Genomic DNA, 23,914 nt, shown 5'->3' with positions numbered 1-23,914 from the left:
AAAAGACAATGTGATGGAAAACAGGAGAAAGATAAGAAAGATTATCAGTCCTAGAAACCAAATTCCAAGGGGTTCCAAAGAAAATGGAAGGGAGGATACAGTGAATACAAATTTTCTTAGAACTAAAAAACAAGAGTCTCCATACTGAAAGGGCAAGCCAAGTGCTCAACACAATGAATGAAAAGAGCATCACTGTACATTATGGCATATCATCAGATAATTATATAAGCTCTAGGAGGTAGAAGGAAATGGAACAATGCCTTCATAATTCTGAAGGAAATTTATTTTTAATGTGAAATTTTATGTCCATCAAATTATCAATATTGTGCTCGCTTCGGCAGCACATATACAAACTATCAATATCAAGTGTAACTAGAATCACAACACATTCAACAGGCAGTGACCAGAAAATACTTCACCTTCCACACACCCTTTTCAGAAGATACTAGAGTATATCAACCACCAAAACCAGGGAATAAACCTAGAAAGAGAAACAACAAGACATAAAATCAGGGAAAGGGTAGAAGAATGGATGATAATGAAGGAAAATCCTACAATAACTGAAAAAAAATTTTAAACAAAAAGAGGCTTTTTGTATGTGCTCAGATCTCCTTCTCAAAATACAGAATTTTATGTAAATGCTAAAAGAGTTTACAAAACCTCCACAAACTCTTATATGGGAGTTGGGGGGAAGGAAAGCAGAAAGAAGGGGGAGACAAAAGCAACAGCAGTCATTGTGGTATACCAGTCTTCCATACTGTTAGAAAAAGCCAGTTCTGATCAGCTCTGTGCTTTCAGTTACCAACTTTAGGTTACAACAGAGTACTTGACAATGGCTGGCTTCAGTTCTTCGGGTCAGAAAATGTTTAACAGAAATTAAAGAATAAATGTAAATAAAGGAGAATCAACTGCCTTCTTTTAATAAATGTTGCCTCTTTTTAATCACGGACTAAAGATAGTTTAGTAATAGTCATTCAACTATTTTACTACCCAATTTAAAGACTTCCTCAACAGTCCATTGGAAAAATTCAGTAAAGGTAAATGGAATTTTAAAAATGTGGTCACCAGGGGCACCTGGGTGGCTCAATAGGTTAAGCATCTGACTCTTGCTTACAGCTCAGGTCATAATCAAGCCCTGCATCAGGTTCCCTGCTCAGCAGGGAGTCTGCCTGAAAGATTCTCTTCCTCTGCCTCTCGCCCTGCTCCTGCATTCTCTCTCTCAAAATAAATAAATCTTTAAAATAAATGAGTTCACCAATAAACAAGCAAAAAAAAAACAAAACAATCACCCCACTCCTAGAACTATCTGACCCTTTCAAAAGAGCCTCTAGCAGACTCCTGTATTTATTCAAAGAGCCTCCAGAGGACTCCTGTATACTCTTAAAATTTGACCCCCCCCAAAAAGAGAAAATAAGATTTCATAAGAAATCAAAGCACAGTGGGGCACCTGGGTGGCTCAGTGGGTTAAGCCACTGCCTTCAGCTGGGGTTGTGATCTCAGGGTCCTGGGATGGAGTCCCGCATTGTGCTCTCTGCTCAGCAGGGAGCCTGCTTCCTCCTCTCTCTCTGCCTGCCTCTCTTCCTACTTGTGATCTCTCTCTGTCAAATAAATAAATAAAATCTTTAAAAAAAAAAAAAAGAAATCAAAGCACAGAACATAGTTCTAGAAAACACTAAATTGCTTAACTGATACCTCACCAGTAATCACACTAAGTGGAAAATGAGGAGAAAAACAAATTGAAGTACTGCAGGTTTACTGAAAGAGAAATTCACAAGAAATATGCTCAAAATTATTTAGATTAAAATTCTTTCCTTAAACACAGCATTTTAAATGGTCCAACTGATATGATTTTAAAATATCAACTATTTACTATCTTTTTAATTGACTAATGCAATTGGATTTCATTAACAGCTAATTTTTGCCAAATTTAATTCTAAGAAAAGTCATTTAAGTTAAAAGAGCATAAAGAATAAAATACTGTATTATTGGATTCCTACAATTCAAAAGGAACAGAATCAATTTTTTTTCAGGATGCGAATAAACATGCCATACTTCAGGTTAAAAGCATATTCTATTCCAAAATTAGCAGTGAAAATAAGCTTGAAAAGAAATGACTTCCCAGCCTTGAATTCAGGGGCATTAATATTAATGACAATCCCACTCATTTCAAAGGCATGCCCCAGAGTGTTCATATTATGAAAAATGGCTCTGGAATGTCATCTTCAGTAAATTTTAAAATTGTTTAATCTGAGGTTTTGCTAGATTTTTAACAGCTGCACTTGTGTTTATAACTATAATAAGATCTTTACAGTATGGCACTCCTTTACACATTTTTTAGATCTGGTTGGTAGAAACATGTTGTACTGATCAATGGAGAAATGAGTTTGGTATCTCTCAATAGGTACAAATTTGGTCAGAATAAAGTTTTGTTTTGGATTAACATTGTACAACAAATGCATCATAGACCTTCAGAAGTTTTACGATATTGGTTACAGAAGGATAGGACAGAAACTTCCATTCATATACAAACATTTGGAAAATGACTCAATTTGTGTTTGTGGAATTCAAATTTTGTTTAGGAAGAAGATATGCATATCAAATACACTGTGGATTCAATTTGTTTGCTGGCATTCACGGAGGGTCTCAGGGCAAGTTACCAAGCAGAAACTGATTAGGTGGTATTCAAAAACCTACATTTCTTCTAATACCTTTATTTACATAGTAGAAAAATGCAACAAAAAAGCCTGCCAAAGACTTAAGAATGTTTCAACAGGGAGCATCAGCAGTCCTTGGCCATGGGGCTGCTGGTGCAATGAAAAGAGCACCAGACCAGCGTCAGTTTCAGGGGTAACAGTCAACAGCTTTGCCACTAACCTCAGTTTCTTCCTCTGTAAACATTTCAAAGAGAAGTTATTATTGAAGGTGAAGGTTTTCTGCTAAAATAAGTTGACTCTGGGTAACCAGAAATGCCCAGCTCTTTTAGAAACTGCGAAGATTATCATCCCATAATAATTAAGACATATTTAAAAGCTGCGCAAACAGAAGTAGCCCCAAAAGTTCTTCAGCACTATCCTCTTTGGGCTATCTCTCAGGAACTCCTAATCCTAGTCAAAACTAATTTCTTGAAAAGCTTTCACTCTATTTTTCCTCCGTTTTAAATGCCTCTCTTACCTTGGCACACGTGGTTACTGTGAGGATTACATTCAATCTCTGTGAGAATAACTTGGAAAGTGCAAAATACATTTAATGGGGCTTATGACCGAAGTGCTGCTACAAATAAACCAGGAAAACAAAAGAAGTTTCAAAAAAAATCTATGCTTATAAAATCGATAAATTTTCTAAAATCAGTAGGACCAAAGCTCTGATTTCTAAAGGATATACAGGATATTATTGTTCAGAAATAATAATAAACTTTTTTCTATAAGCATGAAACTTCAAACTCACCAGAGAACAAAGAATACTGTAGTACTTTCCATAAGAAGTATGAAAAATTTGTTCAGAATTGCCCATTTTTCCCCCCTAGGTATTACTTTGACAACTAAATGCATTTCAAAATGATTCAAGTGTTACTAAATTACTTTAGACAAAGGTCATAAATTCAAATGTCCAGAATGGATAAGTTAAATGAGTAAAGCAATCAAAAGGGCTTAAGGCTATTGGAAGACAAACCACCATCCAAAGACGACAGGCAGAACTTAGCTCCTGCCAGCTGCTGCCAAAGGAGAAGTCAGAGTTAGTTGTCCTACTGCCTTAATAAAACTCAGAATATATGGATTTTTAAAGGTGAAACTGCTTACTGTTTAAATGTTAGTGAATGATCAAAAAATTTTAAACATCATGCAAGCCATACAAAACTTAACTGCAAAGCAGATCTGTTCTCTGCTTTATTACCTCTACCATGTTTGTTTTACATGGATGTATTTAAAATACCATTACAAGGTAGAAAAAAACATTGGTGACTTTTTTTAATGCTTCAATTATACTACGACTTATGTTGATATATTCAACAGAGTTCATTTTTTCTTTTTTTCTTTAAGTAAAACTTATCTCCACTGTGGTCTTTATTATTTCATCCCTTCAACTAATTTGGGGCTTCATTTACTATTCTTTTTCAAATTTCTTTAAGTGAAAAGTTAAATAATTTTAACTTTAACTTAAATAAGTTTGATAATTTTCCATTTTCTTAATGTGGATTATATCACTATAAACTTCCCTTTAAAACTGCTTTTGCTATATCCCATAGATTTTACAATGTTCTCTTTCCATTTTTATGTTTCAAGGTATTTTTTCATTTCTGCCATTTTGATTTCTTTGTTGAGTTAATGGTTGTTCAGTAGCATACTGTTTAATCTCCAAATTTTGGTGTTTTTTCCTTTTTTTTTCTTGTAATTGATTTCTAGTTTTATACCATTGTGGTCAGAAAGGATGATATGATGCCAGTCTTCCTAAATTTTGAGATTTGTTTTGTGACCTAAGATGTGATATACCCTGAGAATGTTCCATGTGATCTTGAGAAAATGTGTATCCTGTTGCTTTAGATGAATGTTCTGCATGCATGTATTAAGTTCCTCTGGCCTAATGTGTCATTTAAGGCCAATGTTTCCTTATTGATTTTTTCAGGGGGGTCTGGATAATCTATGCATGGGTGTCAATTTCTCCCTTTAAGTCTGTTAATATTTGCTTTATATTTGTAGGTACTCCTATGTTGAGTGCGCAAATATTTAAAAGTTGTATCTTCTTAAACTGACCCCTTTGTCATTATGTAATGCCATTTCTCCCCCATTTGAGAGCAGTCATTTATTAATTGACCAGATTACAAAAATAGTCATGGTAGATACCTTAGTTCATCCTTCTAATAACCCTATTGAGTTGGTCTTCTCTGTTGCCAGCATCTCCACCTTCTACACAATGGGTGGTCTTTTTCTTCATTTCCCCTTATGGAGAAGATAATTTGAAGGGCCATAAAAAGTTGTTTGCTTCTTTGAAACGTTTTCCAACAGTATAGACTTTGTGAATCAGATCCTCCTTGCAGATGATGCTGTATTTACCAAGAGACTGGGCAATCAATGTGTTATCTGTCAGGGCAATTCACTTCTTATTGATTTTGCCATAACTACGCTTGTAGATCAATTCATTCACCAACTTCATAGCATGGTACACCCATGTTATGTATGGTTCCACAATCCTTAGCTTGTTAACTGAAGCCTTGTTGAGTTTAACAAAGGTGCCACTGAAGATCTGGCGAAGAAACTGCAACACTTTCTGAACCTTTGGGCTCACACCATTGATACCTCTGATCCTGAAGACAAGTGCCAATTTGGGTTCTGCAGGTACACAGAAGTTGTCAGCTTTTCTTGCCATCCTCACCGTTCAAATCTCAGTTCTGTACATCTGCCTATAGTCTTTGTGCTAATACTTAGATTTATCATAGATAAGCTTCCTCTTCACCTTTCGAAGCATCTTTTGAGCAAACTTCTTCCTCAGACACTTGATCTTCAACTCTGCAAAATTCCTTTGCTTCTTCTTAAGGGTTTCTGGCACAGCAGGAACCTTCTTTTTCTTCTCTTCTGCACCCTCCATGGTTCCAGCTGGGAAAGAGCTGTAATGCCCTTCTTGTCTTTTACTACAGTTTGTTTTAAAATGTTCTTTTTCTGATATAAAGTATAGCTACAGCAGCTTTCTTCTTGTTTTAATTTACATGGACTATCTTTCTCCATCCCTTTACCTTCAGTCTGTGTATGTGTTTAGACGTGAAGTGAGTCTTTTAAAAATATATATACAGATTAGTCTTGTTGGTTTTTTTTTTTTAATCCATTTAGCCACTCTACACCTTTTGATTGGAGAATATAATCCATCTTTGGAGAATATAATTCATCTACAATAGGTAATTATTGATACGTATGCACTTAATACCATTTTGTTAACTGTTTTCTGGCTGTTGTTTTATAGTTTCTCTCTTTTTCTTTCTTCTTCTCTTCCCATGCAGTTTGATGAATTTCCATAGTGTTATATTTACATTCATTTCTCATTATCTTTTGTACGTGTATATACAGGTTTTGGCTTTCTGGTTACCATAAAGTTCACATATAACAGCCTGCACATATAACAGTCTATTTTATGTTGGTAGCAACTTAAGTTTGAACGCATTCTAAAAACTCTCATTTTCACTATTCCCCCCTCAACATTTTGTGTTTTCATGTCTTCTTCTACATCTCTTTATTTTGTGTATCCAACATTTATTCATGATAAGAACTCTCAACAATATAGGAAGGAAAGTTCTTCAACCTGATAAAGATCAGTAATGAAAAACTTATATCTAATGTCATACCTTTGGTAAAGTTAGATGCTTTCCCCTTAACACCAGAAACAAGTCAAGAATGTCCACTCTCCCCACTTTCATTCAGCAACGTACTGGAAGTTTTAGCCACCCTGCAAAAAAAAAAAAAAAAAAAAGAAAGAAAGAAAAAAAAAAGTACCCAAATGCAAAGGGAAAAATAAAATTGTCTATATTGACAGATGACATGATAGTATATGTAGAAAATTCAAAGGAATTCACAAAAAAACTGCTTGAAGTAATAAACGAGGTTGCATAATACTAGGTCAAACCAACTGTATTTGTATTTTCATATACTAATAATGAACAATCCAAAAATGAAATGCAAAAAACAATTCTATTCACAATAGCATCAAAAAGTAAACACTAAGAAATAAAATTAACAAAAGAAGGGCAAGACTTGTATAATGATAATTACAAAACAATGCCCTAAGACATTAAAGACCTAAACAAATGAAAAGACATTCCATATGCTATTACATTTCTCCCCCAAAAGAGATCTAAGAGTCAATGCAGTTTCTATCAAAATCCACCACAGCAGGCTTTTCGGGGAGGGGGGGGAATGACAAGATGATACTAAAACTTAACATGGAAATATAAGGAACCCAGAATAGCCAAACCAATTTGAAAAAGGATAAAAGCACTGGAAGACTTCTATTACCCAATTTCAAAATTTACTATAAACCTTCCATAATTAAAATAGTGTGGTGCTGGTATAAAAATATAAATACAGATCACTGAAACAGAAATGAGAGTCTAGTTATAATTATAGTCGACTGATTTTTTTTTTAAAGATTTTATTTATTAAAAGAAAGTTGGGGGGGTAGGCTGGGTGGCTCAGTGGGGTAAAGCCTCTGCCTTTGGCTCAGGTCATGATCTCAACGTCCTGGGATCGAGCCCTGCATCGGGCTCTCTGCTTGGCAGGGAGCCTGCTTCCCTTCCTCTCTCTCTGCCTGCCTCTCGGCCTACTTGTAATCTCTGTCAAATAAATAAATAAAATCTTTAAAAAGAGAGAGAGAAAAAGAGTTTGTGTGCATGTGGGAGGGTTGGGGAGCAGAGGGACAGGGAGAGAGACTCAAGCAGACTCTGTGTTGAGCATGGAGCCTGACACAGGGCTTGATCTCTTGACCTGAGCCAAAACCAAAGGCTGGACACAACCAACTGAGCCATCTAGGCACTCCTATAGCAAATTGATTTTTTATAGAAGTAGGGAAAGGTCAGTTTTTTTCCAACAAATAGTGCTCGCACAACTGGACAAACATGTACAAAAAAGATAAATTTGGATCCATATCTCATGCCACACACAAAAGTTTATGGAAATTAATCATATACCCAAGATATGAAGGAAAAAAAGAAAAAAATCATAAAATGGACTTCCTCAAAATTAAAACTTCTGTACATCAAAAGATACCATGAAGAAAATGAAAAGACAAGTAACAGAAAGAGAGAAATTATTTGTAAAACATGTGTCTGATAATGGGCTCCTATTCAGAATCTACACAGAATGCTTACAACCCAGTAATAAGACAATCAACTGTGAAAAATGTGTTAAGGAAACCTACGTCAAGGGGCGCCTGGGTGGCTCAGTGGGTTAAGCTTCTGCCTTCGGTTCAGGTCGTGGTCTCAGGGTCCTGGGATCGAGCCCCGCATTGGGCTCTCTACTCAGCAGGAAGCCTACTTCCCCTTCTCTCTCTGCCTGCCTCTCTGTCTACTCGTCATCTCTCTCTGTCAAATAAATAAATAAAATCTTAGGGGAAAAAAAAAAGGAAACCTAACTCAACATTGGAACTGGGAAGCCATGAAAGGAGAGCTTTCACATAGACCCATTTATTGCAGCTTGCTTGGTCCAGCAAGAAGAAAGATTTCCTCTCTGCAAAACAAGCTACAGGCCCCCAACAACAGCAACCATCCTTAACTGTAGCCAGTAAGAGGCTGTCATCACTTCACTTGCCTACAGTCAATGAATAGCCACGAACATTGTGAATTCTCATATTCTTCTAATGAACTTTGTCCAAAACAACTCCTCCAAATTCCTCCTTTCCTCTATAAAAGGATGTTCCTCTCCATTGTTCTCAGGATTTGCCTATCGTTCACCATAGTTTCCTTCTCCTGAATTGCAATTCCTCAGCTATTTCCAAATAAACTTGATTTTTTAAAGATTTTTATTTATTTATTTATTTTTTAAGATTTTATTTGTTTACTTGACAGGCAGAGATCACAAGTAGGCAGAGAAGCAGGCAGAGAGAGAGGAGGAAGCAGACTCCCTGTTGAGCAGAGAGACCGATGTGGGGCTCGATCCCAGGACCCCAGGACCATGACCTGAGCTGAAGGCAGAGGTTTTAACCCACGAGCCACCCAGGTGCCCATTATTTATTTATTTGACAGACAGAGATCAAAAGTTGGCAGAGAGGCAGGCAGAGAGAGAGGGGGAAGCTGGCTCCCCGCTGAGCAGAGAGCCCGATGCCAGGCTCGATCCCAGGACCCTGAGATCATGACCTGAGCCGAAGGCAGAGGCTTAACCCACTGAGCCACCCAGGTGCCCCTAAATTTGATTTTGCTGGTTATTCACTTACATTTTTCTTTTAAAAAGGTTGACATTTCCTGGTGTCAGAATCCAAAGGCAATGAACCCAAGAGGAACTAACAACCCCTAGAACCACATGTGGCACCCACTTGTACCCCTTATTGCTCTCTGCTTGATTTGTCTTCTTCCTTTCAGTTCAGAAAGTCTTCTCTCAGCTTCAAGCTCCCTCCTTTTTGTTGAGCTCTCCAATTTAATTGGCAATCTGTTTTCTTGAAGGTATAGTCCTTTTAGTGATATTCATTTATATTCTGAACCTCTGTTTTTGAAGTATAAGAAGATCCCAATCCTGTAAATTCTCTCAAGACAGTCCTCCTTCTGGGATGCCAGTCAGTTTTATGTTCAAAAACTACAGTCCCCCCTCTTGTGCATCCTTAACTAAGTGGGATAACTTAAAACTCTAATGGCCAGGGCGCCTGGGTGGCTCAGTGGGTTAAGCCGCTGCCTTCGGCTCAGGTCATAACCTCAGGGTCCTGGGATCGAGTCCCGCATCGGGCTCTCTGCTCAGCAGGGGCCTGCTTCCCTTCCCCTCTCTCTGCCTGCCTCTCTGCCTACTGTGATCTCTCTCTGTCAAATAAATAAATAAAATCTTAAAAAAAAAAAAACAAAAACTCCAATGGCCATTGTGGAGAACCTTCAATCACCCAAACTTTTATTTTTCAGAACCAAATTAGAAGACCAGAGCTCTAAAATTAAACAGACTAAATGGGATCCCTATCTTAATTAGTAACCGGAGGCTTTCAAATGTACCCAGAATACCTTCAGAGATACCCATCCTTTTCTCCTTAGTTTCTCTGGCCCTGTTCATTTATTGGGCCAAGATTTCTTAGAAAAATATCATGCTGGGATTTTTCTTCCAAAAGGTGAAAATAATTCTAGAATTTGACAGCAGCAACCGAAATAGCGAACTGGATAAGACAAATGACCCTTCAACATCTCTTATTTGCTCCATCTCTGATATCAATATAGCTATTCCAAGGACATTAATCATTTGTCCCTAGAGGATCAGCTACCATCCTCTCTATAGCAAAATCCTCAACTGATATTTACAGGATCCATAGTGCACCTCCTGTTAAAGATCCAAACAAATTCCTCAAAATCTCTACCCAGAATTAACCAATACCCTATAAATAAAGAGGCCCTTCAAGGCATTAAGCCAATTAGAGAAGTCTATTAGACCCAGTGCCTCCTTATCCCCTGCACCAGGCACTGCAACACCATTTTAACTGTGAAGAAACCAAATGGCCACAGAGGGAAGCTCATCAGGACTCCTGAGCCATAAACAATATTGTCATTGCTTTGCCACTCTGTTGTCCCTAACCCCACTGTATTAGCCTCCATCCCTACTGAGGGCAAAATTTCTTCCATGATTGATTGATGTAGTGTTTTCTTCGGTATCCCAGTAAATAAAATTAGTAAGTATCTTTTTTGCCTTTGCTTGGGAAGAACAGCATTATAACCTGACCAATAATGCCCCAGAGTTTCATGGAAAACCCTTATTTGTCACAAACCTTAAAGCCCGAGCCAGATGATACCAAATTCCCTGGAGACTCTACTTTAATAACATATGTGGATGACTTACTTCTCTGCTCCTCTTCCCAAGCCTCCTCATAATTAGATAATGTGTTTGCTAAAACTCCAAGCCAAAAAGGAATAGAAAGCCTCTTAAAAAATTATAATTTGTTTGAATTTAAATTTAATACTTAAAACATTTAACCTTAGAATAAGGACAGCTTCTAGATCACACAGGCTTGATGGCACCCTGAACTTCTCAAAGCCCAAACACTAAATATCAGCTGTGAGGTTTTCTCAAGTTGACAGGCTATTGTTGCAACTGGATCCCAAACTTTTCCCTTATGGCCCAACCTTTATAAAATTTGTTTAAGGGCACCTGGGTGGCTCAGTGGATTAAAGCCTCTGCCTTCGGCTCAGGTCATGATCTCAGGATCCTGGGATTGAGCCCCACATCGGGCTCTCTGCTCAGCAGGGAGCCTGCTTCCTCCTCTCTCCCTCTTGTGATCTCTGTCAAATGAATAAATAAAATCTTAAAAAAAAAAAAATTTGCTTAAAAACTTCTAACTAGGAAGAATGTGATGACATGACTTTTCAGATCTTGAAAGATTTCGTTTAATAACCATCTCCTGGCCCTTGGACACCCCAATTATCAACTCCCTTTATTGGCTGTATACAAAAAATGGAATGCCCTTGGGATACTCACCCAAAAACATGAGGAGCACCACCAACCCACAGGATATTACAGTCAACAACTAAATCCTGTAGCCCAGAGATATCCCCCTTCCTCACTGCTATACCTGCTACTGCCCTTCTTGTAAAGGCCACTGAAGGAACAATCATGGGATCCCCTTTAACCATCTTTGTGCCACATGCTGTCAAAGCTCTTCTTAACTCTCATCATACAAAACATCTTTCATTTAGCCATTTCACTTCCTATAAAATCATCCCATTAACTGCCCCTTATATCACTCTTGTTCACTATAGTAACCTTAATCCTGCTAATCTTCTCCCCTCCTCTACTAATGAAAGCCCCCCACAACTACTAAATACTGCCAAATCACCTGCTGCCCCACATGATGATTTACAGAAAACTTCAGATAACACTGACTTTTCATGGTTCACCAATGGTTCTTACCTGAAAGATGAAAATTGTTAATATTGTGCTGAGTATGAGGTATCAACTTTTGAAATAATGGAAGCAGCACCTCTGCCTTTGGCTATTTCAGCCCATGAAGTCAAATTATATGCAATCTTTAGGGCTGTATCCTAAGCAAGGGCTTAGGATAATATTTTCACTACATGTTCACTAAGAATAGACATGCCTTTGGAGTGGCTCAGGATTTGGGAATGTTATATAAACAACATGGCTTTTTTACTTCCAGCAGAGATAAAACTGAAAACAGCCCTTAACTTTAGTAATTATTGGATGCTATATTCTTACCTGCTGCTTTGGCTAGTATGAAGGTCCAGGGACATTCTAAGCTTGACTCTCTGAAAGGTAGAGGAAATCACCTCACTGACTTTTCCACAAAAAATCCTGGCCTCATAGGGTCCAAAAGTCAAATCTCTGTTATGGTCCAAAGGAACTCACCTCCAAAGGGTAGCCTGGAGAGACTGACTAGAGACAATCAGCACCAGAAAAGGAAAAACAATATTGGCAATCAAATGGTGGCAGGTATGATAAAAAGAGAAACTTGTGTTTTGGGCCAAATAAAAGCTCAATCCTGCCAGAAATTCTGTAATTCTAGTTCTTTCTTCCCTTTTTTTTTTTTTTTAAAGATTTTTATTTATTTATTTGACTGAGATCACAAGTAGGCAGAGAGGCAGGCAGAGAGAGAGAGAGGAGAAAGCAGGCTCCCCACTGAGTAGAGAGCCCCATGCGGGGCTCAATCCCAGGACCCTGGGATCATGACCCAAGCCGAAGGCAGAGGCTTTAACCCACTGAGCACCCAGGTGCCCCTCTTTCTTCCCTTTTTAAATTAACATACAATAGGGGCGCCTGGGTGGCTGAGTGGGTTAAGCCGCTGCCTTTGGCTCAGGTCATGATCCCGGGGTCCTGGGATCGAGTCCCACATGGGGCACTCAGCTCAGCGGGGGCCCTGCTTCCCTCTCTCTCTCTGCCTGCCTCTCTGTCTACTTGAGATCTCTGTCTGTCAAATAAACAAAATCTTTAAAAATAAATAAATAAATAAATAAATAAAAATAAATTAACATACAATAAACAAGTGTTATGTTCATTTCAGGTTTGTAACACAATGATTCAACACTATTATACATTCTTCAATATTCATCAAGATAAGTATACCTCTTATTATTCTTTATTTATTTCACCCATCACTTCATCCACCTCTCCTCTGGCAACCATCAGTTTATTCTCTGTATTTAGGAATCTGGGGGGTTTTTTGCCTCTTTTTTCTGTTTGTTCATTTGTTTTTATTTCTTAAATTCCATGTAAGAGTAAAATCACATGTGTGTCTTTTTCTGCCTGACTTATTTCACTGAGTATTATACCCTCTAGGTATATCCATGTTACTGTAAATGGAAAGAGCTCTTCTTTATGGCTGAGTAATATTCCTGTGTGTGTGTGTGTGTGTGTGTACACCATACCTTCATCCATTCATCTATCAATGGACATGCTTATTTCTATATCTTGGCTATTGTAACTAATGCTGCAATAAACATAGGGTGTATATGTCTTTTCAAAATATATATGCTTTCATTTTCTTTGGGTAAATAGCAGCAGTGCGATTACTAAATCATGATAATTCTGTTTTTAATATTTCGAGGGGTACCTGGGTGGCTCAGTCATTAAGTGACCTTTGGCTCAGGTCATGATCCCAGGGTCCTAGGATGGAGTCCCGGACCAGGCTTCCTGCTCAGCAGGCTCTGTAGAATTTTCACTGTCAATTATCATCCTTCACATCCTTCCTTCACTTATCATCCTCAGTCTTCAGGACTAACTGAATAAACCGGCAGCAAAATTACAATTCAATTGGCAAAATTTGTGGAAAACTTTCAAATACCCTGGCCAAAAGAACTGCCTTCGTCCTTCCTAATCTCAGATCCACCCCCTTTGGAATCCACAAGTTCTCACCTTTGAGATAATTATTGAGTGCCCTATGCAAATGTAGCTTCAACATTTTTTGACCCACACCTAATAAAAGGAGATATACTTCAGTACTGCAAAGGTCTAATGACATCTCTTGAAAACAGTAATGCACTAACAGAACAATCTTTTCACAGCATGTTCCCAGGAGATGAAGACCCCAAGCACAACACACCCTGTAATCTTGGGATGTCCTTTATTAGAAAGGACAACTTCAAAAAGACTCCTCAACCACACTAGAAAGGTAATTATTGACTAACTCTTGTGCCAGTAAATTCCATGGAGTTGACTCCTGGATCCATGGGTCTTATCTAAAGAAACCATCAAACCCGGACTAAACATGCACACCAAATGGTGACCTAAAATTAAGGATTTCCAGGAACTGACTCAAACAACAGCTAAAGCAGAGTTTTCCCAAGATGATGAGGGTAGACCTGTACATTCTCTCCTTTCTGCTTTTTCTCGCCTTATTTTCCTCTTCTCTATGCTGGAGAGACAATGACCTTGTCTGCATTTTGTAGAAGCCATCTTTGGCCAAAAGGTTTGAGCAGTGGAAACTTGATCAGTGTAAAAGGGCCCACAGCAACCACAGGGCCACCCACCTCCAAATACCCATAAGCCCTAACTGACCAAATGGCCTCTTAGAACCAGTCACAGTTACCAAAAAAGGGAAACTTCCATGTCCCCATACCTCCTCACCTTCCACCTTTAAAAACCTACTACCGTGGCAGACAATCTCTCCTTCGCTATCTTGCCTCCTGCTTCCTTGGGTGTATTAAATAAAATTAAATAAATTTCTATTACCTTTGTTCTGCCTCAGGTGAATCCTTTCATTGCCTACACTGCTGGCTTCCACCCCATCCGACTGGGAGAGACACCACACATTTCCCTTTCCCTGGCAAAAGGGGAAGAATTTCTCACTGTTTGATCTGCCATCAGAAACCCGGATCTGTCCATGACAGCTGTGAACTTCTAGTCTTCCCTGCAGCCAACTTTGCCTCCATCTCCAATGCAACCACTAACTATACCCTCATCCTTCAGGGTATTTCTTTCATTTTTTTTTTTCCCAAGCAAACTTTTTAAAAAATTTAAATCCAATTAATTAACATATAATGTATTATTGGTTTCATAGGTAGAGGTCAGTGATTCATCAGTCTTAGAATAATACTCAGTGTTCATAAAATCACTCTTTTACCCCATCTCCCCCATGAGACTCTTTTTTTTTTTTTAAAGATTTTTTTTTATTTATTTATTTGACAGAGAGAAATCACAAGTAGACGGAGAGGCAGGCAGAGAGAGAGAGAGGGAAGCAGACTCCCTGCTGAGCAGAGAGCCCGATGCAGGACTCGATCCCAGGACCCTGAGATCATGACCTGAGCCGAAGGCAGCAGCTTAACCCACTGAGCCACCCAGGCGCCCCCCCCCATGAGACTCTTAATCACAGGAAACAAACTGAGGGTTGCTGGAGGGGAGGGAGGTGAAGATATTTCTGAGTCAAATTTCTACAACAGTTTCTACAGGTTTTCTCTACCCTCTGTCCCATCATAACTCTCAATGCAACTCATTACACCCATTCCACTCAGACAGTTCCCCATTCTCACTACTACGTCACAGCTGCTTGCTGTAGCCAAATAACCCGTCTGTACGGCCTTCAAGAACAGAGTCCACAGAACAAGACAGTTTCTCCCTAATTATTCCCTAAAAACCAGTGACCCTGGGCTCAAAAGGGCCAACTGAATAATCCCAACTAATACCATTATTAATAATCAAACCACAGTAGGAGTCCTATGTGCAGTATGCGGTTTTATCTTTGTGGTGAATCACTGGGCCTCTTACTGGGCCTATGAATGTGTAGACCACCAGGGGCAGCCTGTGCATACTTGGATTTCTAACTGCCCCCACGGACATCCACAAGAAATCTGAAGCCTCACATAGGTTTTCCCAACTAAAACTTCATTGCCATATTAAAAAGGTAACTCCCAGGAGGTATATGTGACTCTGGATTTGCCTCCATCAGAAGGGCACTCACCCTTTTTGTGGACTTCCATGACAATGGACAAAATGAACGAATGACTAGAAATCTCCCTCTGGAACTGGGAAAACTTGCCAAGCCCCGCTGTAAGACAACAGGAGCCCAACAACAAACACTCCGTCACTTGCTAAAGCACAGGCATTCCTTATTTAACTGTGCTTCACTTTATAGCACTTCACAGATACTTGAATTTTTTTTTTTCCACACACTGAAGGTTTGTGGCAACCCAGAGTTAAGTCTATTAGTGCCATTTTTCCGAAAGCATTTGCTCACTTTGTGTGTCACCTTTTAGTTATTCTCATGCTATTTCAAACTTACTCATTATTATTTTGTTACAGTGATCTGTGATCAGTGATTATAACTTGCTGAAAGCTCAGATGGTTAGCATTTTTTAGTAATAAAGTCTTTTTAAATTAAGGTATGTATTTTTTAAGACATAATGCTATCATACACTTAACAGACTACAGTATAGTATAAACATAACTTTTATATGCACTAGGAAACCAAAACATGACTCGCCTTATTGCAATGTTTACTTTACTGTAATATATGCTTTATTATAGTGTTGGAATTGAACCCACAATATCTTTGAGTTATGCATATAGCCTTTGATTACCTACTTGCTGAAAAAGGAAGCATTTATGCAACAGCAAACAAAACCTGCTGCACATGAATAAATCTTCCAAAGTGGAAACCCAATCACATAAAATTAGCTACGATAAATTCCACCTGAAGATCTAGGGTGCTTTGCTCTATAGCCAGTCACTTTTGGGTTTGGGCTCCTGGTTCAGGACTTTTATATAAACTGATGTCATTATTCTGCTCCTCATATCATTCTCTATAATCATTTTTAAGCTTTGTACCTATTGTCTGTCAAAACCTTGTAGAAAGGACATACCCACCTGGGTGATGCAGCCTCAACACTTCAAGAGATCTCCAATGCTTATAACCTTGATAAGATAAGACTTTGAATCAGAAATACCTGAGAGTTCTCCCTCCCACTATTCCTTGTTACTCAAAGGTGGCTTCAGTGGTCTTCAATCTGTGCACCTCCCTATGCTGTCCCACAGCATAGGGAGTACAGGAAATGTCCTTCCTAGCACCAAAAGACAAAAACAATTCTAACAAGGAACAGATGGCTCAACTTTTGATCAGTGATACTAACAAAGGTTTGAAAAGGTGTTAAGGAAATCTAACTCAAAATTGGAATTTTGAAACCATGAAGAGATAACTCACAACATATCACTTGTCCCAGCTTACACAGTCCAGCAGTAAGAAGGAAGGTTTGCTCTCCGCCCAGCAACAACAAGCTGCCCTCACCTACAGCCAATGAGAAGCTGCCACCATTTCAAATTCTCATTTTCTTCCATTAAATTTCTGCTCAAAAAAGACCCTCCCAAACTTCCTCCCTTCCTCTAAAAATGACATGCCTACTTTGCTCTCAGGACTTTTACGGTTCACCACAGTTCGCTTGTCCCGAATTACGGTTCCTCTGCTGTTCCTAAATAAACCTGATTTTGCTGCCTGAATCACCTACATTTTACCTTTAAAAGGTTGACATAACCCAATAAAAAACAGATATTTCAAAACTGACAATGAAACTGCTAATATGCATATGAAAATGTATTCAACATCATTGGCCAATAGGGAAACAAATTAAAACCACAATGAGGGACACCTGGATGGCTCAGTCATTGGGCACTGGGATATGCCTTCAGCTCAGGTCATGAACCCTAGGTCCTAAGATTGGCCCTTGTAAGGCTCCCTGCTCAGCAGGAAGCCTGCTTCTCTCTCTCCTAATCCCCCTGCTTGAGTTCCCTGTCTCACTGTCTCTCTTCCTGTCAAATAAAATCTTTTTTAAAATAAAATAAAACCACAATGAAATACTACTTTCACACCCACTACAATGGCTATTTTTTTTTTAAGATTTTATTTATTTATTTGACAGAGAGAAATCACAAGTAGGCAGAGAGGCAGGCAGAGAGAGAGAGAGGGAAGCAGGCTCCCTGCTGAGCAGAGAGCCCGATGCGGGACTCGATCCCAGGACTCCGAGATCATGACCTGAGCCGAAGGCAGCGGCTTAACCCACTGAGCCACCCAGGCGCCCCTACAATGGCTATTTTAAAAAGACACAATAAATGGTGTTCTGGAAAAATTAAAACCCTATACACTGCTGGTGGGAATATAATATGGTACAGCCCCATTCGAAAAGTCTGGCAGTTTCTTTAAAAAGTTAAACATGAACTTATGATACAACCTTGCAATTCCACTCATAAGTATCTATCCAAGAAAAATGAGAACATATTTCCAAAGACTTGCACATGAATGTCCACAGCAACATTATTCCTAATAGCCAAAAAGTAGAAGTAACTCAAGTGTCCACCAATTCCACAAACAGATGAACAGATAAACAAAATGCGGTATATCCATACAATGGGATACTATTTTGCAATAAATGAGAAGTACTGATACATGCTACAAAATGGATAAATCTCAAAAACATCATGCTAAGTGAAAGAAGCCAGAGATAAGACAGCACTTACTTTATGAATCCATTTATATGGGTGCCCAAAGGCTTATCTATAGAGACAGAACACAAATCAATGGTTGCCTGATTGCCTAGCTGAAAGCCACAGCTAGGATCAACTACAAACTTGCATGTGCTAACTTGTTAGGGTGGTATAAATGTTCTAAAAATAAATTGTAGTAATCACAGCACAAAGAAAAAAAAATTTACTAAAAATTACTTAGTTCTTTAGAAAACAGAGTATACAGAGTCAAAAAGGTGATTTCCATATGAACTTGGCTTCCCTATAACTAGAGAAAGGTACCAGGAAGATTATAGATGTTCCTGTATCAGAGACCTTAAGAGGGAAATGATTTCTGCATACCTAGCAGAACTTAAGAAGAGCCAAAGAGAATGGATCAGTTAACACTGCAAGGTCTCTTCCAAACAGAGTAATAAAAAAGAAAAAAATGGTATCTAACAGAAAATAAAATGCTCAAGATTTGTAGCATTATCTAACTTTTCTTGTAAATTAAGTTTTTTCTTCTCTACTACAGTTTTGTTGAAGCACTGTTAACTCAAAGTACCTCTCCCATAGGTGTTCTTTCATATTAAAGTCATTCAAGATCCATAAACAAGAACAGAGACTATACATACCCCAACTTAAATTTTATAAATCCATTTGGTACTGATTTCCAGCCTGCTTTGAGGCTCCACTACTACAGATTTGGAACTGCCACACCATGCGAGGTTTTTCTACCCATGTGGCCTAGGTAATCAATCCAACTTTCTACTGGCCAGGCTGGCCTCCTTGAAGCTGGTTTTCATAAATACAAAATTTGTATAATTGTTACTGGAACTACTTGCTGAAATATGGAACTGGTTTAAAATACTATTTATTTTTAAATGTACATGCACAGTTTCACATACATGCAGCAACACATCTTCCACACCCAGTTAATGCTTTTCATTAGAGTACAAAAAATTCCAAAATACTTTGCCTTTCTTTTCTGGAACCTTAATAAATGTTTTTCAAGAAATCAAGAGAAATACAACTGAATAATGAAAAAGATTAATTAAAATGTAATATATACTAAAGTAAAATTAGTCCAATCCTAAATAAGCAGGACCTAACTAACTCTGGGGAAAGAGGTCTTTAATACAACGAGGAAAAGCAAATTCTGTTCTGATGCATATAAATGCTTCTTTCCCTGTGAATCTGGCACAGTCCATTATATTGAAACGTTTGATTTAAGTTTAATGGATAGTCACAATGAACATGTTTTCTATCTAAGCTTGTAATAAATGATCCCAACACATGGTATGAATTCAATCATTTGTAACAACCTTTCCTCCCCTCTTTAGGGGAATAATGAGAAAAGGTTCTGAGCTGCACATCACTGAAGTTGAGTGACATCCATAAATAGCTGAAGTTGGGTGGCCCAACAGTGCCCTCCTCATGTGATAAATGGTAAGTCAATCACATCAGTTAGCATGCACTAAATGGGCAGGTTATTAGGAAACCGGCAGCCAGGGATTCTTACAACAGTTTCAGATTAGGAGAAAAGCACTGGCACATACAAGTCTTTGCTGGAAAAGTCCTCGGCCTCTTTCCTTAAAAATTCTGGTCCCAAATTTCTCATGTTTCAAAAAGTCCTGATCTTTTGCTCCTCCAGACTTCTAACCCATACAAGATGACCACAGAAGGTTCACGGTTGTAAAAGCCGCCCACGTAAATACAAAAAAGCAAGCCAAGAAACAACACCCCCCCCCCAAAAAAAAATCCCTCAGGGATTTGGACGCGACTTGGCCTGGCGCTCAAAGAAAGACTGTTGCGGGTAGACGGTCGCCGATCAGAACCTTCCTCCCCGTGTGCGATGAAGGGCCTGGAGGGCGGGAAGGGGTAAGAGTCTCACTCCCTCCCAGCGCCCTGGGGCAGGGGGACGGAGAGCAAGCGGCCAGCTGTAGAGGGTGATGGGTTAGAAGAGGCGAATTTTCACAGCTCCAGGATCCGGGGTGAAGAAATTCACCTTCGCACCCCTCCTTTTAAGCAGACATAGCTGCCAGCGTTCAATGAACAAAAAGAACCGAAACGCCCACTCCGAGGTCGCACGGCTCTGGGGGCTCCTGTCCGCGTGACCCCTGCGCCGGCTCCACCTCCGGGCCTGGCCCGCCCTCCGTCCCCGCCCCTCGCCCGCCGCCCCGCCCCTCCGCGGACTGGCGCCACCTCAAAACTCTACCCACCGCCCCTCTTCACCCCTAGCACACGGCGGGGGCTCCGCTCAGCCACCTAGACGCGCCAGGCACGGCGAACGTTCTCGCGAGTCTTCCCTGCCTGCGCTCCCCCTCCCCACCCCCATCCCCAGGCTGACGTGTCGGCCAGACCCCCGAGGGAAGCAGCCGCCTTCGCTCTCGTTCTGCGGCCTCTCTCTTACCGGGTGGTCTGCGCCAGAGCTGCTTCAGCAGTTTGGGCAGTGGCAGAAAGGACGCCTCCGCCCGGGTTCTGTGGCTTGCAAATTTGGCTTTGCCCCGTACTGGTTTTTTGTTTTGTTTGACTTTTTTGGAATTTTCCCGCGGTCGCTCGGCAGTGGAGCGGCGCTCGCGCGCTCTAGACCGCAGTGCACTCTGGGGCCTGGCGAACGGTGCCGCGCCTCGCCGCGGCCTCGCGGGAAAAATGAGATGAATCTCGCGCTCTTGGGGGAGGGAGGGGCGTCTGGCTCCGGCCCGGCCGGAAGTCGGCCGGGCCTGGCGCGCTCCAGGGATCCTGGGGAAGCTGCAGCTACCTTAGCTTTCAGAGCAGTGGCAAGGGCTAGATGGCTGGAGAGACCCGGGGAGGAGAAGCCTGGGGTTTTCAATCAGGTTGTTGCCCAAGTGTTGCAGGATTCAGTCCAAAATGCAGAGGACGTAAAATGGAGATGAGTTTTTTAAAAGAAAAATTGAGGCTTTGTTAAGGAGTAAAACCTCTAAACCAGGCCTAGCATTTGGTTTTGTAGTGTGGTCATACACAAAAAGGGAATCTTTTGGGGGTTAGTAATCCTTTTCCCTCCCAATCAACTCCATGCAGTGTGAATGGGTTTCAGATAAATTCAAAGAAACCACCAAAAGAAAAGAATATTCTGTAAAGTTCCATTCCTGTTAATAGCATGAGCTTGTCTTGGTGATTTTTTTAAATTTAGTGCATGGAGGTTTTTCATAGATGTTTCAAAGAAAGAATCTGTGGAACGTAACCAAGCTTTTTAAAACATTTTTTTGAAAGATATCAGTGCCTCGCATTTTTTTTTTTTTTAAGAATTTAATCATTTGACAGAGGACAGCAAGAGAGAACAAGCAGGGGAAGTGGGAAAGGAAGAAGCAGGCATCCCGCCAAGCGCTGAGTCGTCTGATACGGGGCTCCATCCCAGGAACATGGGATCATGACCTGAGCGGAAGACAGAAGCTTAAGGACTGAGCCACCCAGGCACCCCAAGTGCCTCAATCTTAAAACTACAACTTAATGGGTGCTTTCAAAAAAACTTATTACAAGGCAGTGCATGCATGTCATAAAAATATTCAAACACTTCTAGCTTTCGGTGATGAAGGAATACCCATTTTCTATAAGAAGAGATTGAATACAGGGATTAGATTACATCAAGCTTACACAGGTCCTAAGTGACAAACTTAGCCTGTAGGTGAGTGGTAGCAACCATCTTTTTTTTTCAAAAAGGGAGATACAAAAATAACCCAATCCAGAATTTGAGGCAAAAATAGGGAGAATCTGCAGCTGTATTAAGGAATCAGGTGTTAAATATGTTCTTACCAATTAAAGAGGTGTGTGCTATATTGATGGGTACATAGCTCATTGTGCATAAATCTAAAGCAGAACCTGTGTAGAGAGATACACACTTGAGTGACACTCATCATGGCACCTTGGCCATAAGGAGAAAGTCATTGTGTTTGTGGTGACAAATGTGAGTAAGTTAATATTTAAGACTTGGCCTCTATCAGCAAAGAAAAGAAGCCCTTTATTTCCTAGAGAAAATGCTATTGTGGTACTCAGGTCCTTTTACATATTTGCTGAAAAATTATTTCCGGTATTTGTAGCATTAATAATTGAGGTCTCGGAACACCTGGGTGGCTCAGTTGGTTAATAAGCATCTGCTTTCAGCTCAGGTCATGATCTAGGAGCCCAGGGACTGAGCCCTGCATAGGGCTCCCTGCTTAGTGGGGGCATTTCTTCTCCCTCCCACTCTGCTCCTCTCCCACTCATGCTCACTCTCTGTTTCAAATAAATAAAATCTTTAATAATAATAATTGAGGTCTTGCCATATTGCAGTTATATGTCTTTTTGATTTAGTGGTTAATAAAGATTTGCTAAGCTAATTCAACTTTACTATAGATAAAAGGATGTCATGTTTAGGCCTAGTTTAGACCCAAATTAGTAGCATTTATAGTATAAACATATAAATATAAATTTATGGAGGCTTATAGAAAATTTTTTTTGGCATCCATATGTATGCAACTATCCTAATATTTTAATCAGTAATGACATGAACATTTTGTAAAATGCCTGAAAAATTTCCTGAGAAATACCTAGATACAAATCCTAGTTTTGGGGCACCTGGGTGGCCCAGTCAGTTAAGTGTCGGCCTTCAGCTCAGGTCATTATCTCTCTGGGTCCTGGGATAGAGCCCTGGATCAAGCTCCCTGCTCAGCAGGGAGTCTGCTTCTCCCTCCCCCTCTGTCCCTCTTGCCCATGTGTGCTCTTTCTCTCTCTCAAGTAAATAAAATCTTTAAAAAAAAAAAAAATTCCAGTTTTAATCAGCTTATAAAACTGAATGTGTGTACCTCTAGAAACAGTTTTGGTTATGGTACAGAGTCTAATTATATTTAAATAATGTAGCAAAAGTGAAAAGTGGCCTGTGTAGGTGAAAATTATTTCATTCTTAGAAATAATTAGAATTTATTCTAATGGAATCTATCCATCAAAATCATTATATTCTAGAGGGAAAAACATCACAGGTGAGTGCCACAGAGTACCTGATATCAAATCTTGTTTTAAAATTCAACAAACAAATATAGTCAACTGTCTCAGAATCTAACCATTGTAGTAAGACTCATATTTCCAGAATTAGTCCCAAGTAGTTTTCAGTTTTCATATGGTATCTCAACACTGGATTGTCCACAGTTCTGATACTCGCCTGTGCTGTCTCAACTGTGAATATTTAGTGAGTATTTCTTAAGTTCAAGCACTGGGCTGATGCCTTGAACTGATTATTTAATTATTACAGTGATCTTACGTGGTTGGTAATATCCCAATTTCACAGCTATTGAAACTGATGCATAGAACAGTCTTTACTAATAGTAAAGGAGTACCTTCAAATCCAGATAGATTGACTCTGGTGCTTTGCTTCTTACCACTTGCTATGCTCTCCCTCATTCCCAGGCTTGGTACTAGACCACTTCCTAAGTTCTTGATGGGGCAGAAGTTGGGGAGGGGGTGATATGGCTCTAGAGGCTTATGTATGGTAATCACCACATTGCTTTCCTCTTAAAACATTCTGTCTGAAGAAATGTGCATGGAATTAGAGAAGGAAACAAAAAGAATGTTTGTGCACAAAATGCTTTAAGAAATGGTGCAAGTAATAGTGAAGGTCTTCGATCTACCACCCTATTGGGGGAAAAGGACCTGACATCAGGACCCAGATGGAGGCTGAAGGTGGAAATTAATGGAGGAAAAAAAAATGTACAATAACTGTGACACATAAATTTCCCTCTCCTCATATGTTCACTCTCCAGGGGCTACTGAAAGAATATACTTTAGAAGGACATATTTGTATTAATTGACTCACTCCTTGCCACAGC

The 23,914-nt window shown here is 39.6% G+C and overlaps 1 protein-coding gene and 1 pseudogene across 1 annotated transcript in view; both read right to left on the bottom strand.

Annotated features, from left to right (window-relative positions):
* The window catches only part of FANCC (FA complementation group C), a 272,052-nt gene extending 251,368 nt beyond the window's left edge, over positions 1-20,684 (bottom strand). The window contains exon 1 of the mRNA XM_044265751.1: positions 20,509-20,684. The gene's annotated coding sequence lies outside the window, so the exon portion shown is untranslated. The remainder of the gene's footprint in view (positions 1-20,508) is intronic.
* Positions 4,840-5,589, bottom strand: LOC122917632 (annotated as a pseudogene).
* Positions 20,685-23,914: the final 3,230 nt, after the last annotated feature.

The sequence above is a fragment of the Neovison vison genome, chromosome 9, assembly GCF_020171115.1.
Source record: "Neovison vison isolate M4711 chromosome 9, ASM_NN_V1, whole genome shotgun sequence".
NCBI classification, from domain to species: domain Eukaryota; kingdom Metazoa; phylum Chordata; class Mammalia; order Carnivora; family Mustelidae; genus Neogale; species Neogale vison.
The sequence above is the reverse complement of the archived record's forward strand: the minus strand, read 5'-3'. Positions and strand labels throughout refer to the sequence as shown.